This window comes from Solanum pennellii, chromosome 3, assembly GCF_001406875.1.
Source record: "Solanum pennellii chromosome 3, SPENNV200".
Classification (NCBI taxonomy): domain Eukaryota; kingdom Viridiplantae; phylum Streptophyta; class Magnoliopsida; order Solanales; family Solanaceae; genus Solanum; species Solanum pennellii.
In genome coordinates this window covers 22,282,042-22,298,381 of record NC_028639.1, presented here as the reverse complement: position 1 = coordinate 22,298,381, position 16,340 = coordinate 22,282,042, and positions in this window count along the sequence as shown.

Sequence of the window (16,340 nt, the reverse complement as noted above, 5' to 3'; positions counted from 1 at the left end):
CATAGGTTGGCTAGGTTGGGGGTGAGGTTGGAGAGTGCTCCGGATGGGGGTGACGTAGTTCATCATAACTCCGAATCATCGTTAGTGGTCGAGGTGAAGTCCAAACAACACCTTGACTTAGACTTGATGGAGTTGAAAGAATCGGTTCCTAGCAAGCTGAATGAGTCTTTCTCCTTGGGGGGGATGGTGTGTTGAGATATCAAGAAAAATTATGTGTTCCCCCTGTTGAAAGGTTGAGGGATTGGATCCTTGAAGAAGCCCATGGATCCCACTACTCCATTCATCCGGGTTCAACTAAGATGTACCATGACCTCCGGGAGGTATATTGGTGGGAAGACTTGAAGAAGGACATAGCGGAATTTGTTGCTAAGTGTCCAAATTGCCAACAAGTGAAGGCGGAACATCAAAAGCCGGGTGGCTTACTACAAGAGATCCAAATTCCAACTTGGAAGTGGGAAGACATCAATATGGACTTTGTAGTAGGTTAACCCTGGACCCAAAAGTCCTATGATTCCATATGGGTGTTTGTGGATAGATTGACTAAGTCCGCTCATTTTATTCCCGTCAAGTCCACATATTCGGCGGAAGATTATGCAAAGATCTTCATAGATGAGATTGTGTGTCGCCATGGTATTCCGTTATCCATCATTTTGGATCGGGGTGAACAATTCACATCTAGATTTTGGAGGTCATTCCAAGAAGGTTTGGGCACTAGGGTAAAATTGAGTACCGCTTTTCATCCTCAAATGGATGGTCAAGTGGAATGCACTATTCAAACGCTTGAGGATATACTTAGAGCTTGCATTATTGATTTTAAAGGAAATTGGGATAAGCACTTGCCGTTGGTGGAGTTTGCTTATAATAATAGCTTTCATACATCCATCTCCATGGCTCCCTATGAATCCTTGTATGTTAGGAGGTGTAGGTCTCCTATAGGGTGGTTTGAAGTTGGTGAGTCATCGATTCTTGGTCCCAACTTGATTTATAAGACTTTGGAAAAGGTTCATATTATAAGGAACCGGTTGCAAATGGCCTATAGTCGGCAAAAGTCTTATGCCGATAATAGGAGAAGGAATTTGGAGTTTGAAGAAGGTGATAAGGTTTATTTAGAAATTTCACCAACGAAAGGGGTGGTTAGGTTTGGCAAGAAAGGGAAGTTGAGTCCTCGTTATGTGGGTCCCTATGAAATCTTGCAAAGGGTTGATAAGGTTGCCTATGAATTGAAACTTCCTAATCAATTGGCTTCGGTTCATCCGGTTTTCCATGTTTCTCTGTTGAAAAAGTGTATCGGTAATCCCGAGTCCATTCTTCCTATTGATGGTCTTGGTGTCAAGGATAACCTCTCTTTTGAGGAAGTCCCGGTTCAAATTATTGATAGGCAAGTCAAGAAGTTGAGGAATAAAGAGGTGGTTTCCGTAAAAGTGTTATTGAAAAATTAATTAGTTGAGGGTGCTACATGGGAGGCCGAGGCCGATTTGAAATCCCGTTATCCTCATTTTTTTGAGAATTAAGGTTAGCTTTTCTTTTTAAATATATAATTACGACAAAGATTTGTGTTCTTGATTTTTGAGTGAAATGTTGCAAAAATGACATTTTTTGAAAACCTCACAGTAAGTCTTACAGTGAAGACATTGTAGTATTGTTGTTCAAAAACTTGAAAATTTGCTTTTTGCTTGCTTTGAGTTATGTTGTGCATTTTGATATGGTGAGTCTTCATGAAATGATAGGTAGCATGTTGTTAGGTTGAACTTTGTGCTAATTGACTTATATGATGTATGTTGAGCTCATAAATGTTGTGCGAAGGAAATGCCTCATGATGAAATTTATGAGCCTTAGGTGTGGTAATATGAGTTTTGATATTTGCTTTGTTGAGGTGATATGATTTTTGTTAAATTGATATTGTTGACTGGTTGGGGTGCTAGTCTTGGGTCTATTCCTTCCTTTAAAAGAGTTTTAGTGTCATTCGGGGACGAATGTTCCTAAGGAGGGATAATGTAACACCTTGAAAATCCAAGACACATGGAAAGGTCTAACATAGGTGTCATAAAGTATAAACACTATTTCTAAGTTCATTTTCAATAAATATAGGTCATTTAGAAGGTTTAAGAACCAAAATGTTCGGGAAGTTGGTTTAAAGGGATGTTGGTGTGCCTTAGACTTTTTACTAACTTTTAGGAGTCGGAAATGTACGAAAATGGATGGAAAGGTAGCTAATGGGTGTTTGAGTTGTTTCACGATTTGGAACGTCTGGGTACGACTCCCCAAGGACCAACCAAGGGCCCTCGAGGAGAACCCCTGCAGTTTGATGCAACACTGACTGGCAGTGTGCATCGACGGGGCAGATGACGGTTCGTAAAAGGCGCGAAAAGTCGTCGAAGGCCATCCTCTTCTCTCACTTAGAAAGATTGTGAAGGCCCTTGTTTATCCAGCTACTGTTACACTCGACGGAAGGGAACGACGGGGCGTCATGGGCTCGACGGGGCGTCAAGGTCACCTTCATCCCATACTTAGAAAAATTGGAGGAAGCCTCACCTGCAAAGTCTCTAATAGAGATGACGGAAGTGCAGGACGGAGGGGGGATTGTCCGTCGACCCACCAACGGACCATCGACGGGGTCTCGTCGGTGAGGGGTCAAATTTCATTGATGGATTTTAATGATTTCATTTAAAATATTTAAATGGTTTAGGGGTTAGATAGTGGTTAAAGGGAAACTAATTAACCTAATTAAGCCCCTCTATAAATACCCTTAACCCTCATTAACCTAAAGCTAACTCTCAAAATAAACTCTCTTCCTTCCCTCTTATTTCTCTCTCTAAAAGAACTCACCATTGAAGGCTAGCAAGAACTACGGTTTTGGGGACTGGAAAAGGGTGGATTCTTCATCAAAACGTTGAGAAACATTAAGGTATGGGTTCTATTCACCTTTGAGATCCTTTCCTCAAAGGGTTCCTTCAAAATGGATTTCAAAAAGTTGAGTTTTCTTATGGGTTTCATTAAATTACGAAATTGAAGTTATGGATTGAGTTGTTAGTGGATTCTTAGGGTTGTATTGAGTATATTTACATGTAATTCAACTTGTTTATGATAATTATTGATGTTTTGGTCAAATTGAAGAACATGATCCTCTATCCCTAACCCTATGTAGTGATCTTGACCTATGTTGTATGTTTATCATTCAATTGAGTTGGTTGTTGATTAGATTACTATCCTATGGTTCTATTATGGTTGAATTACGATGAACTATAGGCCTATCATGCTAGTTCTTGAGATGTAACTTAGGTTATGAATTGTAATGTGAAATTAGCCTATATATCTTGTCTCAAGTTGTGATCTAAAGATGAATTGTGTTATAGATATGCAATTGGCCTAGTTATTCTATTGATTATCATTGTGTTATGATGTTACTCCCCATGTTGGGTTGAGTTAGGGGTTGATGGTAAGACCTTGATAATAGACTATGAGAAAAACTTGGTAAGTCTTAGAATCTTTATCTTTACTTCCAATGTTTATTAATTGTTGTTAACTATGATATTACATTGAAGCACTCCTTATATTAAGATTATAGGGAGGTATGATGTTGAATTGATATGTCTTGACTACGTTGTGAGGTTGATTAAGGTGTATGTGCTATAAGGATGGTGAAAACTATCAATGTGCCTTAAAATGTTATTAAATGCTAAAGGGTTAACCTCACTTCTATGAATTGTGATAAAAGGACTTAAACTCATACAATTCTTATTGAGCTATTGATGATGATGATTATACAAGGGGTAGACCCTATGGCCTAAATTAAGTTATGATTGATAATTAAAGGCTTAAAAACAATTCAAAAAGGGATTCTAGCTTAGCACCGAGTGAACTAGATATAGGAGTGCCCCTTCCCACATAGGGAAGGTAGGAGTACTACATCACTCTTGAGATTGGTGATCATAATGCATGGCGCATAAAGAGGATCCCAACTAAATCTCCTAGTTCTTGAACTATGATGCCCCCATAGGAATACTATCTAGTGGATCCACGTAGTTGCTATGTTTTATATTTTGGTACTACCTTGGCAAGTAGTCCGCCTTCTTTCGATGTAGGGTTTTATGACACTGGATTCCACACTAGCTCATGTGGTCTATGTCGGTTAGGGCAAGATGTTCCCAAAAGTTAAAACGAATTAAAGGACTTGAACTCTAACTTGGATAACCTAAGAGGTCTAGCTTAGTTTAGGAGTCTTAGGAGGAGGTTCTTATATGTTTATGTTATGATAATATATGATGTATATATATATATATATATGATGACCATGTCATATTGTTGATAATATATGTCGATTAGTTCATTTATGAATATGCCTTGGGTTATAATGATAATATAAGATGAAATGTAAGCCTAAATGCCATGAAATGTAAAGTTTGACAGTGGTCATGTTTTCTTGTTGAGGATACTTGATTGAGTAAGGTTATGGGGCTTTGCTTGGTCATTGCACTTGTTGACTTAATAAGAACTTGTGAATAGTGTCTTGCTTATTATGATATGCTTAACTCTTATTTATTCTTGTGATATTATTCCTTGATGTTAGGGTTGTAGTAACTCATGATTTTATGTGTGTTGAGATAAGTGTTACTTGTTGGGATAGTAATGCATGTTTGGTTGATTAGTATGATTTACTTGACTTTTCATTAAGCCCGAAAAGGGGTAAAATAACATGTTTTAATAAAAAGTCCCTCTTTAGCATGTTTTGCTTGTGTATTTGCATAAGATCTCATACTTAGTACAGGTGGAGTACGAACCCCATTTTCTCCCTTTTTCTCAAACATTTTAGGTTCCGGTCGTTGAAGTTGATTTGAGGCGATTTGAAGGAAGACTTGGATATTCTATCATCAAAGTGGTAGGTCCAGTTTTTACCCAAGGACGATGCCAATATTCTCTTTGCGAAGTTACTTAGTTACTACAACTTTTGTATTGACTCTATTTCCTCTTTGAGACAAAGTTGTATAAAGCCTATATGTGGCTTACTTTTATTGATGTAGGGCTATGCCCAATGTTATTGTCCTCGTTTAGATGGTTTATGAGATGAGACGAAATTATGACTCCAATACTTTACTATATAAATGTGTGAAATAAAAGTAGAAGACTATGTAATATTCCTATATGAACGAGTCTATGTATAGTAGATATTATTATGATTATGTGTATGTAGAGGTCTATGTAAACCTCCGATTAGAATTAGTTGAAATTTTTTAAATTCTTCCGTATTTTTAATCGATGAATGCAATGATGTAAGACTAAGAGGCTTGTCTTAGTCCTCAAGAGGACGACGACGCCGGTTACATCTAGGGGGTAAACCCGATGTGACACTTACTTTTAAACGTATGCTAGACTTATGAACCCATACGTACAAGCCATCAGGCTTCATTCATAATTCGTCTAAGTGACTTATACTTACCCAAGATTATATGGTACAAGACTTATGCATCTTTTAAATATGCCAAGGTCTCAATTTCAATTCCCATAGGCAGCATTAATTAAATATTTAATCAAGTAAGACTTTATGTATCAATACGGAATTGGGCAAGGGAACCCGATTTTAAATCCCTTGAGCAACACTTAGTCTCATATTTAATTTGTTTTGGTATACATTTTTGGCTTGGGGACACGAGGTCGATCCCCAATGCCTACACTTCTTTTTTTTTTCTTTGTTTTCCTTCCTCTCTATTTTCGTTTGAGATCAAGAGGATGCGGGATCGATCCCCCACAACCTCATTTTGTTTTTTTTTTTTAATTTCTCCTGCTTCTCTCACCTATCCGAGGGGTTGTGGGTTCGATCCCCACACTCCCTATTTTATTTTATTTCCCTTTTTCTTTAGTTTCTTCACCCAACCTTTCCCCATTGAATCCCCCTCACCTCACATTAAATATTAAATTTTTTAGCAGCCTACATATAGTGAGGTCTCGGGTTCAATCCTTAATGAACTCACATATTTAAAAATGATTTTTAAATCTCCAATTCCTCAAGTTACGTAGCCTAACCAAATTTCCAGAAATTTGGAAATTTGATTATGTTTTCCAGTCCAATTTCTCCACATTTTATACGTTAGATTGTAGGGCAATTCGAAGAGCATTTCGTACATTTTTAGGTGCATTTTTGTGGTTACATTTAGTCAAGAGTTTTAACTCAATTCAACAACATCACACCTCATATGAACATCACGATTTTTACAAGCATTTGCACATAATATACAAGGATTCAACATGCCTTTTTCACACTTCAATTTGTGACACGAGTTATAGCCTACACAATGCACACACATACTTTATCACATAACTTCAGAAAGACATAATTATCAGTCACATAAATCCGAACATACATACATGAGCATAATCATTACGAAAACATGTTATATCCCTAATTTCTACCAGCAAACATACCCAACCTACTACAATTGATGGGAGCTAGTGACAAGGACATGCAACAGGGAAACATTCCTAGTTTTCGGATTAGAATTAACTGAATCTTAGAGGTCTCTTAGGAAAGGGACCAAGAGGAAAAAAAACCCATACCTTTTGTCGATCAACACCCTCCAAACCTTCTCCAATGGACAGCCAACTCTCACACATCAAAGCCTCACCACCAAACTTCAAGCACCACCCGTCAAGATCTATGTTTTTGCTTTTCGTTTTTACTTTAGTTTTTCTTTTGAGTTTTAGCGTTCAAGTTCTTCAAGAGTAATGAACTTTTGATTTTTCTCTTTTACTGATGATGAAGCATGAGAATGAGAGTGGAGAATCGTGAGAATGAGAGGGGAGAGATGTTATAGTAAGCTTAGGAGTAAGAGTTTTAGGTAAGGACTTAGTAAAACTAGAACTCTTTGTTATTTTTAATAAAAATATGATTTTCTAAGGCTTAAGTGACAAGACAAAAATGACCTTACTTAAATCGAATAATTAAATACCAATTAATTCAACTTAAATATTGCTTCCACCAAGGATCGAACCCGGGTGAAGCCCTTCTCGCGAAAATTAGTCAATTTGTGTCAACCCTACCCGAATTGTCCACTCCTTATATTAATTAATTAATTAACTAATTAATTAGGGTAATTACAAACTACCCTTATCCTGGAAAATACCATTTTACCCCTAGACCCTCCAAACCTAAGATTCCCTTTCAAGTTCGGTTAAAACTCATCCGGGTGAATCTCTTCAATTCGGGTGCCATACATGGCTGAACCCAACCTTGCCTAGATCAACTAAATCACCAAGTTGGTTGGCTTGGCTGGTTCATAGGTTTTGAGGTCTAGTTCCACGCGCATCAAGCCGTGTGAACCCGGTCTAATCTAGGCATTATAGGTACTCTTAGGCATTACTTAGCATAGTCATTTTCAGGTTGTTACACCATTGACTAGATTGACTCAACAAGATGTGGGTTTTCAGTGGTCTGATGAGTGTAAGGAGAGCTTTTAAAAGATCAAGACTTTGTTGACTTCGGCTCCTGTGTTGACTCTACCTGAGGAGGTTGTAGACTTTACTATTTATTATGATGCTTCGGGAGTTGGATTGGGTGGTGTGTTGATGCAGAAGGGGAAAGTGATTGCTTATGCTTCTAGGCAATTGAAGTCTCGTGAGAAGAACTACCCTACTCATGATTTGGAGTTGGCGGTTGTGGTATTTGTACTTAAGTTATGGCGTTATTATTTGTATGGGGTGCATTGTGAGATCTTCACTGATCATCGGAGTCTTAAGTATATCTTTAGTCAGAGGGATTTGAAATTTAGGCAACGGAGATGGCTTGAGTTGCTGAAGGACTATGATGTGACCATTTTGTATCATCCAGGGAAGGCCAATATTATGGCCGATGATCTGAGTAGGAAGACTCCTAGCATGGGGAGTCTTGCAACGCTTCGTATTGAGGATTGACCATTCTCTAGAGATGTGCAGATATTAGCTAACAGTCTTGTCCGCTTGCAGATTTCAGAAGAGAGTGATGGGATGATTACTTTTATTGAGGCTCGATCTTCTTTAGTCTAGCAGATCCATGCACACCATTTTGATGATGAGAAGTTATATCTCATTTGAGACAAGGTATCGAGAGGGGAAGCAAAGGAGGTTGTCCTTGATTCTGATGGTGTCTTGAGGATCGGAGGCAGGATTTGTGTGCCTAAGATGGGCGATTTGATTAGATTGATCTTGAGGAGGCCCATTATTCTCGATATTCCATCCATCAGGGGGTGGCAAAGATGTATCATGATCTGAGTCAGCATTACTGGTGGTGTGGGATAAAAAGGGATATTTCAGACTTTGTTTTGAGGTGTTTGACTTTCCAGCAGGTCAACTATGAGCACCAGCGGCCCGGGGGTGTATCTCAGAGGATGCCTATTCCTACTTGGAAGTGGGAGCGGATTATATGGACTTTGTTGTGGGTTTGCCTACCCACAGTGGGTGGTTATGACTCTAGTTGGGTTGTTGTTGATAGGCTGACCAAGTCTGCCCACTTTATTCTGATTCGGGTGAAGTATACAGTAGAAAAGTTAGCCGAGCTATATATCACTCAGATTGTGCGAGTACATAGAGTTCCTATTTCTATCATGTCAGATCGAGGTTGACTATTTACTTCTCACTTCTGGAAGGCATTACAGCATGGTCTGGGTACTTAGTTAGATATGAGTACAACCTTTCACCCTCAGACAGATGGTCAATCTAAGCAGACGATTCAGGTGTTGGAAGATATGCTTCGAGCGTGTGTGATCGATTTCGGTGCTATATGGGATCGGCATTTACCCTTAGCAGAGTTTGCCTACAGTAACAGTTATCACTCTAGTATCCAGATGGACCCATTTGAGGCGTTATAGGCAGAAGGTGTAGATCTTCGATTGATTGGTTTGATTCGGCAGAGATGGACTCTTTGGATACAGACTTGCTTAGAGATGCTATGGAGCAAGTCCGTATGATTCAGTATAAACTGTTGACAACTCAGAGTCGACAAAAGAGTTATGCAGACCAGAGAGTTAGAGCCTTAGTGTTTATGGAGGGTGATCATGTTTGGCTCCGAGTATCACCCATGAAGGGTGTGATGAGGTTCGAAAGAAGGGCAAGCTTAGTCCTAGATTTATTGGACATTTTGAGATATTAAGCCGAGTGGGAGAGGTGGCTTAAAAGTTGGCCTTTCCACTTAGTCTGTCAGCAGTCCATCCTTTTTTCCATGTCTCTATGCTTCAGAAGTATATTTTGGATGAATCTCATGTGCTTTCACTTGATTTTGTGGAGCTGGGTTCGGACTTGACATTTGAGGGATAACCTATAGCTATTTTGGTTAGGCAGGTTCGAAAGCTTAGGACCAAGGAGATAGTTCAGTGAAGGTGCAGTGGAAGCACCGTTCAGTAGGAGAGGCAACTTGGGAGACAGAGTCTGACATGCGTGCCAAATATCCTCAGCTTTTTTAAGCTTCGGGTACTTTCATTCACTTTATGTTCGAGGACGAACATGATTTTTAGTGGTGGATAATGTGATGACCTAGAAGGTCATTTTTTATAATTTTAAATATATGTTTAACTTAAGTTAATTAATTGATGAGTAATTATAGATAAATGACTTAATTGATAGTTAATGGGTTAAAGTGTTAATATATTGAAAATTCTTTACCACTAAGCCTATGTATTAAATTTAACTTAGTGGGTTGCCAGTTTTAGTAAACAATTAATTTAGAAAAAAAATAGAAAGAGTCAGAAAGCACGAAGAATACACAAGCGACATCGATCCATTTCCAGGTAACCTTAAACGAAACTTGAATTTTTCTGTTAAGGATGATGGTTGCATAGATGTATATATATTACTGTTATATTATATAGTAAGAACAGTGAATTGCCCTTTTAAAGTTGTTGAACATTATCGTTTTGTGTGCCCTAGATTTATTATCCTTGATGGGTCTTAATGGAACAATGAATTGGAAGATCCTATACATATGTAATACTAAGATATTATTATAATTATGTTGGTAGATCCTATAATATGTATCATGTGCTGCATTTTTTTCTGGCGGCTTTGAGTATGTGAGGCAGTGCTAAACTTATAATTTTTATTATATTCCTTTGTGATTTGTTGTCAAATTTTGGAGCCTAAAGTGTGAAAACATAGAGGTTGGAAATTAAAGGAGGCAATGAAAATTAATAATAAATAAAATAATAAATTTAGGTGATAGAAATATTGGATGAAAATTAAGAGAATGGTTGCATGTGGTTAAAGTATTTGTACGTTATTCTGGAGATTTTAGGCAGGAAGTGGGGGTTATTTGAATATTAAGTGTTGAGTCAATGATTGGCCATAATGAGCCAATGATTGGCCATAAAGAGCCAATCATTGAATTGGAATAAATGGTGTTGAAAAAAAAGGAGGAGAAACAATTCTGCTAACATTTTCTGTTCGAATTTACTTAAATATCCTAGTTTTGATTATTAAATTGTGGTTCAAGTTTTGACATATTGGTATTTATATTTTGATATTAGAAAATGTGATAGTTGAAAGGTTAGTTGGCATCAAGAATTATGAACTTGACTATAAATTTCGGTGAATTTTAAAATCAAGGTTAAACACATAATAATGTGAGTGTTGTTAGTTCTGAAACCTTATCGTGAATATGTATACTTGAATAGATTTCATCGATTAGGAAGCTCAACGGAAAGGGAAGGCTCAAGTCCCGGAGTGATTATCCGATTGGCTAAGGCAAGTGGATTTCTAAACCCTTGTTAAGCGTATGAAATTCGTGCATTTCCTTGTGTAGTGTTGAGAATGATTTGGAGACTTGTTGCCTATTTGTTGGTGTTCTATTCCTTGTTGTAAATTATGCTTTGTTATCAAAATGGTTATCTCCTCATTTTCATTTGAGTATGTCATTTGCATTGCATCTGAGACATGGTTGTGATAAGAGTTATGTGATAAGAGGATGTACCATTTCGAGGATCGTAGCGTGCACCGCGATGGATATTATATTTTGAGGAACGTATCGTGCACCGCAATGGTTACTATTATCGAGGGTCTTATCGTGCGCCGTGACAGATGCATGGACAGATATGTCCCCCATGGATACCAGACTGAGAGACAGCGGATGTGTATCAGTATGGCAGACATGCATCACTATACTTGACATTGCATCTCATGACATTACACATTTTGATTATTAATGAACTTGAACTTGTTTTATGCTGATCTTGTGAGTGTTTTTCTGTGAAACTTGTGACTATTGAATCTTCAGTTGTTATAGAGTATATGTAATCTGATAGTGTTGTTGTTGAATTGTGTGCTTGGTAAACCGTGAACTATTAGGTTGTAGTGGAGGTTTAGAGGGTGTAAGGAGTACCCGTATTTTGTTTTTTTAACTTGTGTTTAGAGGTTTGCTTGTTCGGTACCATGTGGTTTGGGACTCACCCCTTGCTTCTACAAATTTTTTTGTAGGTTACGAGCCCGGATCTTCGTGATACCTTTCATTCTCTTAGTTTCCGAGGCAGAGGTAGTTGTTTGTCATCTCAGCGAACCTTCCTACTCCAGTTTATGACTTTGTTTTTACTAAAAAGACAACTTAATTTTAGACTTGCGTGTTTTATTTTAATTCTAACAATTACATTAAAGGCTTCTGCACATGACAACCTGGTTTTGGGGATTGAATTAAGTTGAATTATTGTTGGACTTTTGTTTTATTTCCGCACTTAATTATGTGATTAAGTTTTAGGATGACTTTTCTTGGTGGGATAAGACGAGTGTCATCACGCCTATTTTTGGGTCGTGACAAAATACAATATCCAAAAATATGTATTAATAAATAAAAGTCATACATAAGTCAATATTAATAAGCTCGAATTGTGGTTATCCCCAGCGGAGTCGTCATTTGTCACGCCCTTTTTTTCTTTCAAAAATGGTGTTTTGAAAGAGAAAGAATTTTTCCAATTAAAGTGACATTTTGAAAAGAGCTAATTTTATTATTCAAAGTCGCCACTTGAAATTGAGTTTTGGTGTTTCAAGTCTCCTTATTTAAATCCCTAATCAAAAGGAAATTCGACTCTATTTTTATTGGTCTGCGAACTAGAAATTCGGATAAGAAATGTTGTTGACCGAGGGGAAGGTGTTAGGTACCCCTCGAGTCCCGTGATTCTAGCACGGTCACTTTACTGACTTTAGTATGACTTGACTTGATTTTTGGATATTATATTATTTAGCTTGATAAAAATAATGTTATTTACGCTCAAATTTATTTTAAACTTATTTGAAATTGACTTATTTATTTTATTTTTTCAAAAATATTTTTATTTTTTCGATGTGTGTCATTAATTTAAAACTTGAAACATCCGTATGCTTTTAATTTTATTTTTTTCTGCTTATATTTGCATTTTTATTATTTTTTAATGTTATTATAGGTAGAGTATATATCTAGTTTCTAAGCATTAGAATTTGTCTGGGAAAGAGATTTTTGGAGTTCAAGTTAATTTAGGATTGTATATTTTTCTTAGATTTAAAATAGAAAAATAAATTAGATTTAAAATAGAAAAATAAATCTTTTTAAGATTTGAAGTTATTTTATCAAGAAATTTTAATAGATTAGGAATATTTTTTTAAAAGAAATTTTTCCTTTTATTTTATTTTTTTTTCATTTTTGCACGTTTTTTTTTTTTTTTATGTATATATTTGTTTTTGGTTTTCTGTAACAACATTCTGTTTCTCTTTTTTTAAAGTTTTTTTAAATTTTTTTTTTAATTTTGTGTAATTAGCTTTTTCCAGCTTTGTTTTGTTTTTAATTATTTTTTTTAGCTTCAACCTCATCTTATATATAATATATTTCTTTTTATAATTATTTTTGTTTCTTTTCTCCTTTTTTTCATTATTTTTAACATTGTGTTTCTTTATTCTTTACTTTTAGTTTACTTTTTTTTAGTTACGCTTTATTCTTTTATTATAATTATTATTATCATTTTCTTTTTCTTCTTATTTCTTTTTGGGAAAAGGGACATATATATTCTCAAACTTTAGTAAATGGTATGTATATGCCCTTTGTTATAGTTCGCGTCAATATATATCCTTGTCGTCCAATTATAGGTACACATATATCATTTTCACTAACCGATCCCTAATTTTTTGCACGTGTCTTAATTCCATTGAACTATATGTTTGACCCTTTTTTAACACATAACCCAACTATTCGCCCTATATCACAATACCCACCCAATTTTCTCAAAAAGGAATCCTAATTAATCTACATTCAAACAAGATTCACTAATACATATGAACAAGGACGATCCTCCCACTGCACATCAAAATTGACTAAAAAAGTGAGTAATCAAATCAAAATATCTCAAAGGTGTTCTACAAGTATTTTGTAAAGATGTTCTTCATTAATACTTTTTGTGTGTTGTGGATCGACAGTCAAATTTTTTTTTTTTTTTAAAAGCTTCGCACTTACTTCCCCAAGAACAGGGGATTCCAGAAAGTCGATCGGAACTTCCTTTGTTTCATTGGCAACAAACTTGTTGTAGCTCAAATTTTTGAAATCATACAGTGGCAGCTTTGTACCTTCAATAATACAAACACATAAAAACAAAATATATATTTAGCTAAATCAACTTTAATTGAACAAACAATTGGCAAAAGGGACCTGTTAATTTCGGTGTTTAAATTAGGAAAAGGGTGTCTGCGTCTATAACAGTGGGGAGGGGTGACATGAGTTTTGGGGAGCCTCTGAAATTTATGCTTGAAACTTTTTTGTTAATTTGAATTTTAACTTCCTAGGTTAGGTTGTAGAGAAAAAGGTGAATCTTATGTTTGAATGTAGATTAATTAGTATTTCTTTTAGAGGAAATTGGGTGGTATTGGATTATGGGGGCGGATAGTTGGATTATGGGTTAAAAAAAGGGGTCAAGCGTGTAGTTCAATAGGATTAAGACATGTGTAAAAAATTAGGAATCCGTTAGTGAGAGGGGTATATGTATACCTATAATTGAACAGCAGGGGCATATGTGGACGCAAAGTATAATAGAGGGTATATACGTAGCATTTATTAAAGTTGAGGGATAAATTCATCTTTTTCCCTTTTTTTAATTAATCTTCCTAATTATTTTATTATTTTTATTTTTATTAAAAATCTCTAAATAATATTCATTTATCCTCTTAATAATATACCTCAGTAATTTGAATTAAAGCGATAGTCATCTTATGGTTATTCTAAAGACAAAATATTATTATTATTTTTTAAAATAATATATTTTACAAAGCTCTTTTTTGAATCACTAATCAATTAAAGTTAGTTTATATCCTAATCTAACAAATCTATAATAGATTGAACAAATTTTTGAAGTGAAGACTAGGCTAAAAGAAAATCTAATCTATTCAAACTTAACAATTCAATATCATGAAATGATTTTAACATAAATTGCATGAGCATAAGATCATGATAAAAATAATAACAAAAACAAAATATATGCATCACAAACTAATATTACATAATAATAATATGCGACTTGAAAAACTTCATACTATTGGAATAAATTTTCAAACAAGTATAATATTTTAATCACGCGAGAATTTAGAGTTACATCACTGCAAAAAATTGATACCACCAAAACAAACTACTACGATCTACTGATTTCCAAAATTAATAGCTAATATTAACTTTAAGGAGCCACGAACTTGGAACCACAAGTAAAACCTCTAACTCTAAACTTAATCTCAAAAGAAAAACCTCACTTTTCTTCTCTTTGCTTTTGCTCTTGCTTTTTTTTTTCTCTGTATTTGTAAATCTGAGTCTGTGTGTATCTTTTTAAGTTTCTGTGTATTTCTGTCTCTATTTGTCCTATTGAGCGTGTATTTTTTTCCTAATAATTTTGGGTAAGAGTTTGGTGCTTAAAAGTAACAATGATGGAGTAGGATTAGCTTTAATTTAAAATTTAATTGAGAAAATTAGGGTTGAGATAAAGAAAGAAAATAAAATAATAATAATACTATATTAATAAAATAAAACAAAACAAAACAAAACAAAAGAAAGACAAATAAAAAAATAAAAAGAATAAAAAAAAGAAGTTGAGGAAAACGTGGGTGATTGGAAAAAAATTGAAAAAATTAAAAAATAAAATGGTGCACTTTCAAAAAAAGAAAATTGAATGGAAGAAGATTTTTTTAGGAAAATAGGTTATGGGAAGTTTGAAGGTGATTAGGATAAAGGATAAGGTAATTTGAAATTTTTAGGATTTTTATTTTTGTCTTTTTTTTCATATTTTTCCATAATATATTCTATTATTATTATTTTTAGATTAGATAAAAATTAAAGAATTAACATACATTTAAAAATCACAACTTCTTTTTATTATTTTTTATAATTAAACTGTTAATGAACTTATAATTTGTAGTAATTTATAATTTATTTTTCATTTATTTTAAATATAATCTTTTTAAATTTGTGTAAAATCTTTATGTTTTGATCAAAATTAGGTGTTCACAATTGAGACTATAAAGTATGAAAAGATTAGATCTTCATATTACTACAATTAAAGTGGATATAAATGTGAAAGATTACCTATTTTTCATATTGTTTGTGATAATTAATTATGGACATGATGATGGAATCACATCAAAATAAATTAGAAGTCTACTAATATAAATATTAGTTGGCATGACCGGTTGATGATCATCCCGATTAAAATGTGATACGAAAATAAATAAAAATTTATATGGTTACATACAATGACGGACCCAGAAATTTCGTTCATGGAGTTTGAAAAATAAAAGTATAAACATATATATAAGCCAACAAAACAAAATTTCAAGGAAGTAGTATATAATTTTAGTGGCGGACCCTCGAATTTTTTTGGATTTAAATCACGCTTTTAGCATGTTTTGTAAACTAAAAAACTAAAAAAAAAATCAGAACTGAAACTAAAAAAAATCGAAACTGAAAAAGAAAAAATAAATTTTATTGGATTTAAAACCATGCTTTCAACATGTTTTATAAAATAATAAAACTAAAAAAAGAGAGTGAAATCGGATCTGAAACTAAGAACAAAAACACAGAAACTGAAAAACAACATGTTTTATAAAATAAAAAACTAAGAAAGAAAAGTGAAAATCCGAATCCGAAATTGAAACTGAAAAACCAAAAAAATAAACATTAAAACGGGGATTCAAACCCTAGACGTGACGGATAATTTCCAAAGAAAATACCGCTAGGCTACCCATTTCAGTTTGTCATTTAGGGGGTTCAAATGTATATATCCACCTAAATACAGAAGATTACCTTATATATCGTGTAATTTTTTATCAAGGGGTTCGGGTGAACCCTCTGGAACTAACGTTTGTTCGCCCCTAGTTTTATATATATATATATA